This window comes from Euprymna scolopes, chromosome 45, assembly GCF_053919585.1.
Source record: "Euprymna scolopes isolate OS-2025 chromosome 45, ASM5391958v1, whole genome shotgun sequence".
NCBI lineage: Eukaryota > Metazoa > Mollusca > Cephalopoda > Sepiida > Sepiolidae > Euprymna > Euprymna scolopes.
Window position 1 is genome coordinate 30,309,590 of NC_136526.1, and position 14,012 is coordinate 30,323,601.

General features: G+C 32.6%; 1 long non-coding RNA gene across 1 annotated transcript in view; it reads left to right on the forward strand.

Annotated features, from left to right (window-relative positions):
- Nucleotides 1–637: 637 nt before the first annotated feature.
- The window catches only part of LOC145269338 (uncharacterized), an 83,812-nt gene continuing 70,437 nt past the window's right edge, over nucleotides 638–14,012 (forward strand). The window contains exon 1 of the long non-coding RNA XR_013864988.1: nucleotides 638–981. This is a non-coding gene — a long non-coding RNA (uncharacterized LOC145269338). The remainder of the gene's footprint in view (nucleotides 982–14,012) is intronic.

Below are 14,012 nucleotides of genomic sequence, written 5' to 3' on the forward strand. Positions count from 1 at the left end.
TTTTTTACAGCGAAAACCCAATTTGTTATGATAGCGAGCAAAAGGTAGTTATGTTTCCATTTAAGGAAGAAAAGCGAGTATTTAAGAAGGGAAGAGGTAGCTTGTTCAAAAATTCAAAGATACCTAACTTCATTGCGCTCTCATAAAAACCTGTTTTTCTGTTGTAAAAAAAAAAAAAAAATAATAATACTCAATCAAATTGAGTGAATTTTTTCGGAGATCTTCAGTCCAAAACGTATACGTACACTATAACTTTTTTTTAGTTCGTAATGTCTTGATTAAACTGTACATAAAAAAAACACAACAAAAAAAAAAACGCCATTATAAAATTCGTTCTTCACTTAATAATCGGTGAAACTTTCGTAATGATTGGCTAATTAATTACTTGATTTTTCGTAGATTTTAAAGGGAGCTTTCGTTTTGGCCATAATGCCTACTCAAATTGCGTTTGATAACATTTATTTGTTAAATATTTGATTTTTTATCACTTTTACGTAAGATTGTGAACAGTTCATTCTCCTATTTATAAAATTTAGCTGTACGTATATGGCGCAAACACATACAGAGAGAGAGAGAAAGAGAGAGAGAGAGACAGACAGACAGACAGACAGACAGAGAAAAACAGTAGAAAAACACCGTTTGTTTGGGTCGATGGCGCATGCGCCGACTACTTCAATCTTACAACAAAGCCTTTGTCCTATTCAGCATCTAAACTCATGAAATCAAAATCATGAAATTAAATTTAACAACGATAACAATAAAATTGCTTACAATAATTAAAGAATTATAAGCAAAATAAAATGTAGCAATTGTGTTTAGAATAATTAATGATACCAAACTTACGTGTATTAGTGAGAGGAGGAGGGGGAGGAAACCCCGTAGCTTGAACGATGACGCATGCGCTATTTGCTGTTTACTACATAACATATGCGAACGAATGTTTCCATCAAACAAGTGAAGCGAAAAAAGTTTCAGATAAAAGTAAGTATCACTTCACTTGATTTATTTCATCTTGTTGTTGTTGTAAATAAGTTTGGGTAAATATGAAGAATTACTCCGCCCTCAAAAATTCCTTTAAAATTACCACTCCGTCCGATAGGTTTTCGGGGTCGCTGAAAACGAAAATAACGTTTAAAATTACGGTAAACGAGTAGTTTTCAAGATATGAAGAAATGTTAGTTTTAAAAATGTGGGTGATCACTTTTCTATATTAATTTAATGTAAAATGAGCACCCAGTTTGTGGCCACGATTTTTTTCGGGGGGGGGGGGCTTTCTTTTCACCCTCGGAAAATCCTTTAAAATTACCACCAACGTTTAAAATTCCAAGAAACAAGTAGTTTCCAAGATATGTCGCGCGGCGGCCGCCACAACACCCCTCGCCCCTCCACTGCCTCCCACCAAATGTAAACAGAATTTTTGTAAAATATTAAGCAGCTCTTCTGCTCAAAACGGGTTTGTATTACTGTACACATAGATTCGAAAAAGTTGTCAAAAAACAAATACATAACAAATAAATGTAATCAAAGGTAAGATAAGTTACTTTTCTACCGAACTGGATAATTTTCTTGTGTTTTTATTTAATATAACATGTTTATTCAGCTCGAAAAACATACAGTGTTTACCGATGTATTGGAAAGTTAAAAATGGCGGCCGACTCTCTCATTCACACGGTAAGTTTGGGAAAAGGAGTTAAAAATAAAAACTAGACAAAATACTGTTAGAAACCCACTCTATATATGTTACCATAACATAGGCTGACATATATAGAGTGGGTTTCTAACAGTATTTTGTCTACTTTTTATTTTTAATTCCTTTTCCCAAACTTATCGTGTCAAAGAGAGAGTCGGCCGCTATTTCAAATTTTCCAATACATCGGTAAACACTATGTTTTTCGAGCTGAATAAACATGTTACATTAAATAAAAACACTAAAAAGTCTCCAGTTTGGTAGAAAAGTAACTTATCTTGCCTTTGATAACATTTATTTGTTATATATTTGTTTTTTGACAACTTTTTCAAATCTAGATGTATAGTAATACAAACCTGCTCAAAACAATTTAATTAAACTGCATAAGCACCTGTTAAAAAACTATACAAGTTCTATAATTAAATATCCCCCTCCAAACAAAGAGCAAAAAACAAACCGGCAGTCACCCCCAACCTCAAAAAAAGGGGGGGGGGCATAAAGTGAGTGCATTTCTTCATATCTTGGGAACTACTTGTTTCCTGGAATTTTAAAAGTTAGTGGTAATTTTAAAGGATTTTCCGAGGGTGGAAAGAAAGCCCCCCCCCACCAAAAAAAATCATTTTACGTTAAATTAATATAGAAAAGTGATCCCCCACTTTTTTAAAACTAACATTTTTTTTATATCTTGAAAACTATTCGTTTGCCGTAATTTTGAACATTATTTTCGTTTTCAGCGACCCCGAAAACCTATAAGAGTGGTAATTTTAAAGGAATTTTTGAGGGTGGAGTAATTCTTCATATTTACCTAAGTTTTTATTAGTTTTCCAAAGATGTCACATCGAGGTGAAAGTAAAGTATTTGGAGGAAAAATGCCAGTAATTGGGATTAGTTGTAATAAATTCAGCTCCTAAAATTCTCTAGGTCCTAATGCACTTTTTTTTTTTTTTTTTTTTTTTTTTTTTTTTTTTTACAAAGGCATCACCACATTATCAAGGCCCAGAGGCCACTCAAGGATAAGGGTTAAAGAGTGTACAGTAGAAGTTGGTCAATATAGTAATCATTAGTAATGAAAATTTGGTAAATTTAATAACTTATATGGAACGGCTCATCAAGAACTTATTTACTTTAGACTTGAACAAAACCATATTGTAGTCAGCCGGAAAGCAGGAAAACGGAAGACAATTCCACAGGCGTGCAGTTCTAAGAAAGAAGCTTTGTTCATGGAATCTACGTTTAGGTTTAGGCACAGATAAAGAGTGGGGGAAATTATTGATAGTGTTTACAGCTAGACGAGTGTTTCTTGTGAAAGTTTGGCGAGGGGGGACCATAGATTGAAGCTCAGTTGAACACTTTCCATGAAAATAACGATACATCAGAGACAAACTCGCAACATCTCTTCTGTGAGATAGAGGTTGCAAGGAGGAGAAAAGGACATCTCCTACGAGGCTACGAAGTCTATTTTGAACTCTATCAAGGCAGGACAAGTTCTTTCTAGCAGCTCCTGCCCAGATGTGGCAACAGTATTCCATCCTTGGACGTACCTGGCTCTTATATAGATAGAGAATAGCATCAGCAGTGAGATATCTACTGGATCGATAGAAAGATCCCACCATTTTTCCAGCGGCCTTGGCAACAGATTTGATATACGTGTTCCATTTAAGATCAGGAGTAATGGTCAAGCCCAGAAGCTTGTCAAAACTTGAGGCCTCCTGAAGACGAGAGCCATTCATTTCAATTGATGACAAATGTGGATTAGAATGTTGATGATGTAAAGAGAGAAGCTTGGTTTTAGATGCATTAAAAGTAACCAGCCACTCCTTTCCCCATTGTACTACGTGCTCAAGATCAGAGGAGAGAGAATTGGAGAGAACTTGCTCGTTTACTGTCTTAGATGTGGTACCATAAATGGTAGTGTCGTCAGCATAAATGTCTACAAATGATGTAAGGATATGATTTGGAAGATCATTAATGTAGATCAGGAAAAGAGTTGGGCCCAGGATGGATCCCTGAGGGACACCGGCATTAATATTGTGAGCTTCTGATTTTTGCCCCTCAACTACTACTCTTATGAATCTATCAGAAAGAAATGATTTAATAATTGAGAAGACTTTTCCAGCTATACCATAGCTAGCGATCTTATGAAGTAAACCTTTATGCCATACCCTATCAAAGGCTTTAGATATGTCAAGAGCAATTGCCCTAGAAAGATTGCCACCGTCGAGAGATTTGCTAATCCTATGCGATATAACTGTAAGGACATCTGCTGTAGATCTAGCAGAACGGAAACCATATTGAGTGTCACTAAGAAGGTTATTTTTGTTGAGATGTTTGATTACTTCTGTATTTAATACAGATTCTAGCAACTTACTCATGACGCACAGGAGACTTATTGGCCTGTACTGAGAGGGGGATGAGCGATCACCTGAATTCTTAAATACAGGGCATACTGATGAGATTTTCCAGGGAGATGGGAAACTATTCTCCTTAAGACAACGTTTAAACAGTTTTGTAAGTATGGGCGCTAGTTCAGGTTGAAGTTTTTTGAGTACTATGATTGGAATACCATCAGGGCCAGTTGCTTTACTGGAATCAAGGTTTTTGATTAGTTTGGCAACATCACGTACAGATATACGTATATCACATAGCGTGTTTTCTGATACAAGAGGAAATATTGGGGGTTGGCGGTCTTGGTCGCAAAGGGTAGAATTAGCTGCAAAGTTCTTGACAAAGAGTTTGGCTTTGTCTGATGCTGACGAGATTACCTCAGATCCATTGATAATAGTTGGGATGGAGCACACGCTTCTGTTCAGGATTCTGTTTGCTATTTGCCAAAACTGGTGGGAACCAAGCCGCTGCTCAGCTACTTTGGACTTAACAGATTGAGCATACAACTTTCTTGCGTTCCTTATTACTTTCTTACAATGGTTGCTGGCAGCCCTGAAAACGGCTTTAGTTTCCATACATCTATTACGTTTGAAGCAGTGGAAAAAGTGATTTCTGTGCGCAATGGCAGCAGCACATTCTGGAGAGAACCATGGCTGGCTGTTAGGTTTTTGCTGAAACTTTTTAGAGGGTATGAAATGGTCAATACCTACAATTAACCATTCAGTTAGGTCTAATACTATAGAGGACACATCCTTTTTAAACATGGAATGCAGAGGTAGATCAGATATAAATGTACGGAAGCTATCCCAGTCAGCCTTAGTGTATCGATATACTGTACGATGAAGAGGTACGTCTGGGGACTTATTACATTTCATTTTTATCTTAATTGATACAACAGAGTGGTCGGAAGATCCAAGAGGCGACAGAACAGAAACTGAACATAGTTCAGGGCAAGTTGTGAGAAAAAGGTCTAGTAGGCTCGCATACTGGCCGTCATTATCGGGCACACGGGTAGGTTCCTGAACAATCTGAGTGAGGTCATAGGCAATGGAGAAATCATGACAGAACCTCCCCTCATCATCGGTCTTGTTTGAGTGGGTCAACCATTCGACGTTGTGAACATTGAAGTCTCCACATACGTGAATGTTAGCTGCAGGATAAGTAGAAAGGACTTGGTCAATTTTCTCAGATATGCTTTGAAAGATAGTAACTCCGCTGTTGTGGGGGCGATAGAGAGTAAATATAAATGCAGTAGTGTGAGCTAAAGCAACCCGGAAGCACATATAAGGTAAGTTAGGATCTTCCCTGGAGATGTCCCTCCCACATGGAAAGCTATCTTTAATATAGGCACATATTCCATGCCCATGGCGATCTTGGGGGTCAGATTTAGAAGTTAAGTTAGAGTATCCTGTAATTGCAAACTCATCAAGGGAAATAGCCTGTCCAATGCCAGTTTCACTTAAAAATAAAAGGTCTGGTTTAGTCTCCTGTAATTGGGTTTCAACCTCTGGAAGGTTAGAACGTAGACCCCTGATGTTGGAGAAGGAGACATGGTAGTAGGGGTCTACGTTGGAAGTTGGAGAACCGGGTTTAATCGTGTATTTTTTCTTGAAACTTGTCATGATGAAATTTTGGAATTTGTGGACTAGGTCGACAGATTTACTTAGAGCAGGACAGAGAGGGGAAACTAAGAGAGAAAAAGAAACGAAGAATTTTTTTTTTTTTTTTTGTACCACATGATAAGGTAAAGCCGTAACAATTACCCACTAGTATGGCATCGAGAGGCCCCACCAGAAGCTACTGCATGGTCCAGATTCCATTCACCAAATGGCAATACAGCAGCCCCAGTACTTTGCACCTGCTGATAGGACAGCCTCCTTAGTGGTTAATCCAAGGTTCGGGTCCCTGACTATCAGGCGGATAACGTCAGCCCAGACAAAACGTTTACCTCCAGCACCCTTACAAGTGACATGGCTACAAGGATAGACATAGAAACAGAAAATTTCCACCTACTCTGCCAACTGTTCGCGCAAAAATACTGCCAACCTAGAAAACAGCTTTTTCTTCTCCCTTTGTCAGAAAAATCACTCATTTAAAAATGAGGACTGAGGGACAAATAAGAAGAAGCGAGAGTAACAGGAGCTGCCGATAACGCATCCACAATGCGTTTTCTACTCTCCATTAAAAAAAAAAAAAAAAAAAATAAAAATAAAAAATAACTATTAAGTATTGTACTTAATAAAAGTCCAACGGACCTGTTTAAGGGAAAGTATGGTGATAGATTCCCCTCCCACGAACTAAAAATGAGTACAATTAGGTAATCTATTTTTGCAATCAACTCGGTAGATAAATAAACATTTATGGACGAGAAAAAAAAAAAAAAAAAAAAAAAAAAAAAATTAAAGCTAGCATTTAATACAACAGAAATACATAAATTAAATACTGAAATAAAATGTAGTTATTAATATTTGAATCTTAAAATAAAAAGTGCGAATTAATAGAGAAAATCACTTATCACAACAACGCATTCCGTCTCCAAACTAGTGAAGAATTTAACTTTTAATAGCGTTCAGAAGATTTTTTTTTTTAAATTAACCGTTAAGAGAAAGCGTGATTTTATTCTGAACTTTAACTAATCACGTTTTAAGCAACTTATGATATAAAACAAAATCGGATGGGGGGGGGGGGTTCTTCCGAAGTTAGTTGGTGACGATTATAAGTAATTGCGAGATAAGATGGGAGCCAGAAATTAGGGGTGGGGGACTGAAAATGATAATATAATGGATTGATTATACAATATTTAAGATCAACTTGGTAGATAAACATTTATGGACGAGAAAAAAAAAAAAAAAATTAAAGCTAGCATTTAATACAACAGAAATACATAAATTAAATACTGAAATAAAATGTAGTTATTAATATTTGAATCTTAAAATAAAAAGTGCGAATTAATAGAGAAAATCACTTATCACAACAACGCATTCCGTCTCCAAACTAGTGAAGAATTTAACTTTTAATAGCGTTCAGAAGATTTTTTTTTTTAAATTAACCGTTAAGAGAAAGCGTGATTTTATTCTGAACTTTAACTAATCACGTTTTAAGCAACTTATGATATAAAACAAAATCGGATGGGGGGGGGGTTCTTCCGAAGTTAGTTGGTGACGATTATAAGTAATTGCGAGATAAGATGGGAGCCAGAAATTAGGGGTGGGGGACTGAAAATGATAATATAATGGATTGATTATACAATATTTAAGATCAACTTGGTAGATAAACATTTATGGACGAGAAAAAAAAAAAAAAAAAAAAAAAAAAAAAAAAAATTAAAGCTAGCATTTAATACAACAGAAATACATAAATTAAATACTGAAATAAAATGTAGTTATTAATATTTGAATCTTAAAATAAAAAGTGCGAATTAATAGAGAAAATCACTTATCACAACAACGCATTCCGTCTCCAAACTAGTGAAGAATTTAACTTTTAATAGCGTTCAGAAGATTTTTTTTTTTAAATTAACCGTTAAGAGAAAGCGTGATTTTATTCTGAACTTTAACTAATCACGTTTTAAGCAACTTATGATATAAAACAAAATCGGATGGGGGGGGGGGGTTCTTCCGAAGTTAGTTGGTGACGATTATAAGTAATTGCGAGATAAGATGGGAGCCAGAAATTAGGGGTGGGGGACTGAAAATGATAATATAATGGATTGATTATACAATATTTAAGATCAACTTGGTAGATAAACATTTATGGACGAGAAAAAAAAAAAAAAAAAAAATTAAAGCTAGCATTTAATACAACAGAAATACATAAATTAAATACTGAAATAAAATGTAGTTATTAATATTTGAATCTTAAAATAAAAAGTGCGAATTAATAGAGAAAATCACTTATCACAACAACGCATTCCGTCTCCAAACTAGTGAAGAATTTAACTTTTAATAGCGTTCAGAAGATTTTTTTTTTTAAATTAACCGTTAAGAGAAAGCGTGATTTTATTCTGAACTTTAACTAATCACGTTTTAAGCAACTTATGATATAAAACAAAATCGGATGGGGGGGGGGTTCTTCCGAAGTTAGTTGGTGACGATTATAAGTAATTGCGAGATAAGATGGGAGCCAGAAATTAGGGGTGGGGGACTGAAAATGATAATATAATGGATTGATTATACAATATTTAAGATCAACTTGGTAGATAAACATTTATGGACGAGAAAAAAAAAAAAAAAAAAAAAAATTAAAGCTAGCATTTAATACAACAGAAATACATAAATTAAATACTGAAATAAAATGTAGTTATTAATATTTGAATCTTAAAATAAAAAGTGCGAATTAATAGAGAAAATCACTTATCACAACAACGCATTCCGTCTCCAAACTAGTGAAGAATTTAACTTTTAATAGCGTTCAGAAGATTTTTTTTTTTAAATTAACCGTTAAGAGAAAGCGTGATTTTATTCTGAACTTTAACTAATCACGTTTTAAGCAACTTATGATATAAAACAAAATCGGATGGGGGGGGGGTTCTTCCGAAGTTAGTTGGTGACGATTATAAGTAATTGCGAGATAAGATGGGAGCCAGAAATTAGGGGTGGGGGACTGAAAATGATAATATAATGGATTGATTATACAATATTTAAGATCAACTTGGTAGATAAACATTTATGGACGAGAAAAAAAAAAAAAAAAAAAAAAAAATTAAAGCTAGCATTTAATACAACAGAAATACATAAATTAAATACTGAAATAAAATGTAGTTATTAATATTTGAATCTTAAAATAAAAAGTGCGAATTAATAGAGAAAATCACTTATCACAACAACGCATTCCGTCTCCAAACTAGTGAAGAATTTAACTTTTAATAGCGTTCAGAAGATTTTTTTTTTTAAATTAACCGTTAAGAGAAAGCGTGATTTTATTCTGAACTTTAACTAATCACGTTTTAAGCAACTTATGATATAAAACAAAATCGGATGGGGGGGGGGGTTCTTCCGAAGTTAGTTGGTGACGATTATAAGTAATTGCGAGATAAGATGGGAGCCAGAAATTAGGGGTGGGGGACTGAAAATGATAATATAATGGATTGATTATACAATATTTAAGATCAACTTGGTAGATAAACATTTATGGACGAGAAAAAAAAAAAAAAAAAAAAAAAAAAAATTAAAGCTAGCATTTAATACAACAGAAATACATAAATTAAATACTGAAATAAAATGTAGTTATTAATATTTGAATCTTAAAATAAAAAGTGCGAATTAATAGAGAAAATCACTTATCACAACAACGCATTCCGTCTCCAAACTAGTGAAGAATTTAACTTTTAATAGCGTTCAGAAGATTTTTTTTTTTAAATTAACCGTTAAGAGAAAGCGTGATTTTATTCTGAACTTTAACTAATCACGTTTTAAGCAACTTATGATATAAAACAAAATCGGATGGGGGGGGGGGGTTCTTCCGAAGTTAGTTGGTGACGATTATAAGTAATTGCGAGATAAGATGGGAGCCAGAAATTAGGGGTGGGGGACTGAAAATGATAATATAATGGATTGATTATACAATATTTAAGATCAACTTGGTAGATAAACATTTATGGACGAGAAAAAAAAAAAAAAAAATTAAAGCTAGCATTTAATACAACAGAAATACATAAATTAAATACTGAAATAAAATGTAGTTATTAATATTTGAATCTTAAAATAAAAAGTGCGAATTAATAGAGAAAATCACTTATCACAACAACGCATTCCGTCTCCAAACTAGTGAAGAATTTAACTTTTAATAGCGTTCAGAAGATTTTTTTTTTTAAATTACCCGTTAAGAGAAAGCGTGATTTTATTCTGAACTTTAACTAATCACGTTTTAAGCAACTTATGATATAAAACAAAATCGGATGGGGGGGGGGGTTCTTCCGAAGTTAGTTGGTGACGATTATAAGTAATTGCGAGATAAGATGGGAGCCAGAAATTAGGGGTGGGGGACTGAAAATGATAATATAATGGATTGATTATACAATATTTAAGATCAACTTGGTAGATAAACATTTATGGACGAGAAAAAAAAAAAAAAAAAAAAATTAAAGCTAGCATTTAATACAACAGAAATACATAAATTAAATACTGAAATAAAATGTAGTTATTAATATTTGAATCTTAAAATAAAAAGTGCGAATTAATAGAGAAAATCACTTATCACAACAACGCATTCCGTCTCCAAACTAGTGAAGAATTTAACTTTTAATAGCGTTCAGAAGATTTTTTTTTTTAAATTAACCGTTAAGAGAAAGCGTGATTTTATTCTGAACTTTAACTAATCACGTTTTAAGCAACTTATGATATAAAACAAAATCGGATGGGGGGGGGGTTCTTCCGAAGTTAGTTGGTGACGATTATAAGTAATTGCGAGATAAGATGGGAGCCAGAAATTAGGGGTGGGGGACTGAAAATGATAATATAATGGATTGATTATACAATATTTAAGATCAACTTGGTAGATAAACATTTATGGACGAGAAAAAAAAAAAAAAAAAAAAATTAAAGCTAGCATTTAATACAACAGAAATACATAAATTAAATACTGAAATAAAATGTAGTTATTAATATTTGAATCTTAAAATAAAAAGTGCGAATTAATAGAGAAAATCACTTATCACAACAACGCATTCCGTCTCCAAACTAGTGAAGAATTTAACTTTTAATAGCGTTCAGAAGATTTTTTTTTTTAAATTAACCGTTAAGAGAAAGCGTGATTTTATTCTGAACTTTAACTAATCACGTTTTAAGCAACTTATGATATAAAACAAAATCGGATGGGGGGAGGGGGGTTCTTCCGAAGTTAGTTGGTGACGATTATAAGTAATTGCGAGATAAGATGGGAGCCAGAAATTAGGGGTGGGGGACTGAAAATGATAATATAATGGATTGATTATACAATATTTAAGATCAACTTGGTAGATAAACATTTATGGACGAGAAAAAAAAAAAAAAAAAAAAATTAAAGCTAGCATTTAATACAACAGAAATACATAAATTAAATACTGAAATAAAATGTAGTTATTAATATTTGAATCTTAAAATAAAAAGTGCGAATTAATAGAGAAAATCACTTATCACAACAACGCATTCCGTCTCCAAACTAGTGAAGAATTTAACTTTTAATAGCGTTCAGAAGATTTTTTTTTTTAAATTAACCGTTAAGAGAAAGCGTGATTTTATTCTGAACTTTAACTAATCACGTTTTAAGCAACTTATGATATAAAACAAAATCGGATGGGGGGGGGGGTTCTTCCGAAGTTAGTTGGTGACGATTATAAGTAATTGCGAGATAAGATGGGAGCCAGAAATTAGGGGTGGGGGACTGAAAATGATAATATAATGGATTGATTATACAATATTTAAGATCAACTTGGTAGATAAACATTTATGGACGAGAAAAAAAAAAAAAAAAAAAAAAATTAAAGCTAGCATTTAATACAACAGAAATACATAAATTAAATACTGAAATAAAATGTAGTTATTAATATTTGAATCTTAAAATAAAAAGTGCGAATTAATAGAGAAAATCACTTATCACAACAACGCATTCCGTCTCCAAACTAGTGAAGAATTTAACTTTTAATAGCGTTCAGAAGATTTTTTTTTTTAAATTAACCGTTAAGAGAAAGCGTGATTTTATTCTGAACTTTAACTAATCACGTTTTAAGCAACTTATGATATAAAACAAAATCGGATGGGGGGGGGTTCTTCCGAAGTTAGTTGGTGACGATTATAAGTAATTGCGAGATAAGATGGGAGCCAGAAATTAGGGGTGGGGGACTGAAAATGATAATATAATGGATTGATTATACAATATTTAAGATCAACTTGGTAGATAAACATTTATGGACGAGAAAAAAAAAAAAAAAAAAAAAAAATTAAAGCTAGCATTTAATACAACAGAAATACATAAATTAAATACTGAAATAAAATGTAGTTATTAATATTTGAATCTTAAAATAAAAAGTGCGAATTAATAGAGAAAATCACTTATCACAACAACGCATTCCGTCTCCAAACTAGTGAAGAATTTAACTTTTAATAGCGTTCAGAAGATTTTTTTTTTTAAATTAACCGTTAAGAGAAAGCGTGATTTTATTCTGAACTTTAACTAATCACGTTTTAAGCAACTTATGATATAAAACAAAATCGGATGGGGGGGGGGGGTTCTTCCGAAGTTAGTTGGTGACGATTATAAGTAATTGCGAGATAAGATGGGAGCCAGAAATTAGGGGTGGGGGACTGAAAATGATAATATAATGGATTGATTATACAATATTTAAGATCAACTTGGTAGATAAACATTTATGGACGAGAAAAAAAAAAAAAAAAAAAAAAAAAAAAAAATTAAAGCTAGCATTTAATACAACAGAAATACATAAATTAAATACTGAAATAAAATGTAGTTATTAATATTTGAATCTTAAAATAATGCGAATTAATAGAGAAAATCACTTATCACAACAACGCATTCCGTCTCCAAACTAGTGAAGAATTTAACTTTTAATAGCGTTCAGAAGATTTTTTTTTTTAAATTAACCGTTAAGAGAAAGCGTGATTTTATTCTGAACTTTAACTAATCACGTTTTAAGCAACTTATGATATAAAACAAAATCGGATGGGGGGGGGGTTCTTCCGAAGTTAGTTGGTGACGATTATAAGTAATTGCGAGATAAGATGGGAGCCAGAAATTAGGGGTGGGGGACTGAAAATGATAATATAATGGATTGATTATACAATATTTAAGATCAACTTGGTAGATAAACATTTATGGACGAGAAAAAAAAAAAAAAAAAAAAAAAAATTAAAGCTAGCATTTAATACAACAGAAATACATAAATTAAATACTGAAATAAAATGTAGTTATTAATATTTGAATCTTAAAATAAAAAGTGCGAATTAATAGAGAAAATCACTTATCACAACAACGCATTCCGTCTCCAAACTAGTGAAGAATTTAACTTTTAATAGCGTTCAGAAGATTTTTTTTTTTAAATTAACCGTTAAGAGAAAGCGTGATTTTATTCTGAACTTTAACTAATCACGTTTTAAGCAACTTATGATATAAAACAAAATCGGATGGGGGGGGGGTTCTTCCGAAGTTAGTTGGTGACGATTATAAGTAATTGCGAGATAAGATGGGAGCCAGAAATTAGGGGTGGGGGACTGAAAATGATAATATAATGGATTGATTATACAATATTTAAGATCAACTTGGTAGATAAACATTTATGGACGAGAAAAAAAAAAAAAAAAAAAAAAAAATTAAAGCTAGCATTTAATACAACAGAAATACATAAATTAAATACTGAAATAAAATGTAGTTATTAATATTTGAATCTTAAAATAAAAAGTGCGAATTAATAGAGAAAATCACTTATCACAACAACGCATTCCGTCTCCAAACTAGTGAAGAATTTAACTTTTAATAGCGTTCAGAAGATTTTTTTTTTTAAATTAACCGTTAAGAGAAAGCGTGATTTTATTCTGAACTTTAACTAATCACGTTTTAAGCAACTTATGATATAAAACAAAATCGGATGGGGGGGGGGGGTTCTTCCGAAGTTAGTTGGTGACGATTATAAGTAATTGCGAGATAAGATGGGAGCCAGAAATTAGGGGTGGGGGACTGAAAATGATAATATAATGGATTGATTATACAATATTTAAGATCAACTTGGTAGATAAACATTTATGGACGAGAAAAAAAAAAAAAAAAAAAAAATTAAAGCTAGCATTTAATACAACAGAAATACATAAATTAAATACTGAAATAAAATGTAGTTATTAATATTTGAATCTTAAAATAAAAAGTGCGAATTAATAGAGAAAATCACTTATCACAACAACGCATTCCGTCTCCAAACTAGTGAAGAATTTAACTTTTAATAGCGTTCAGAAGA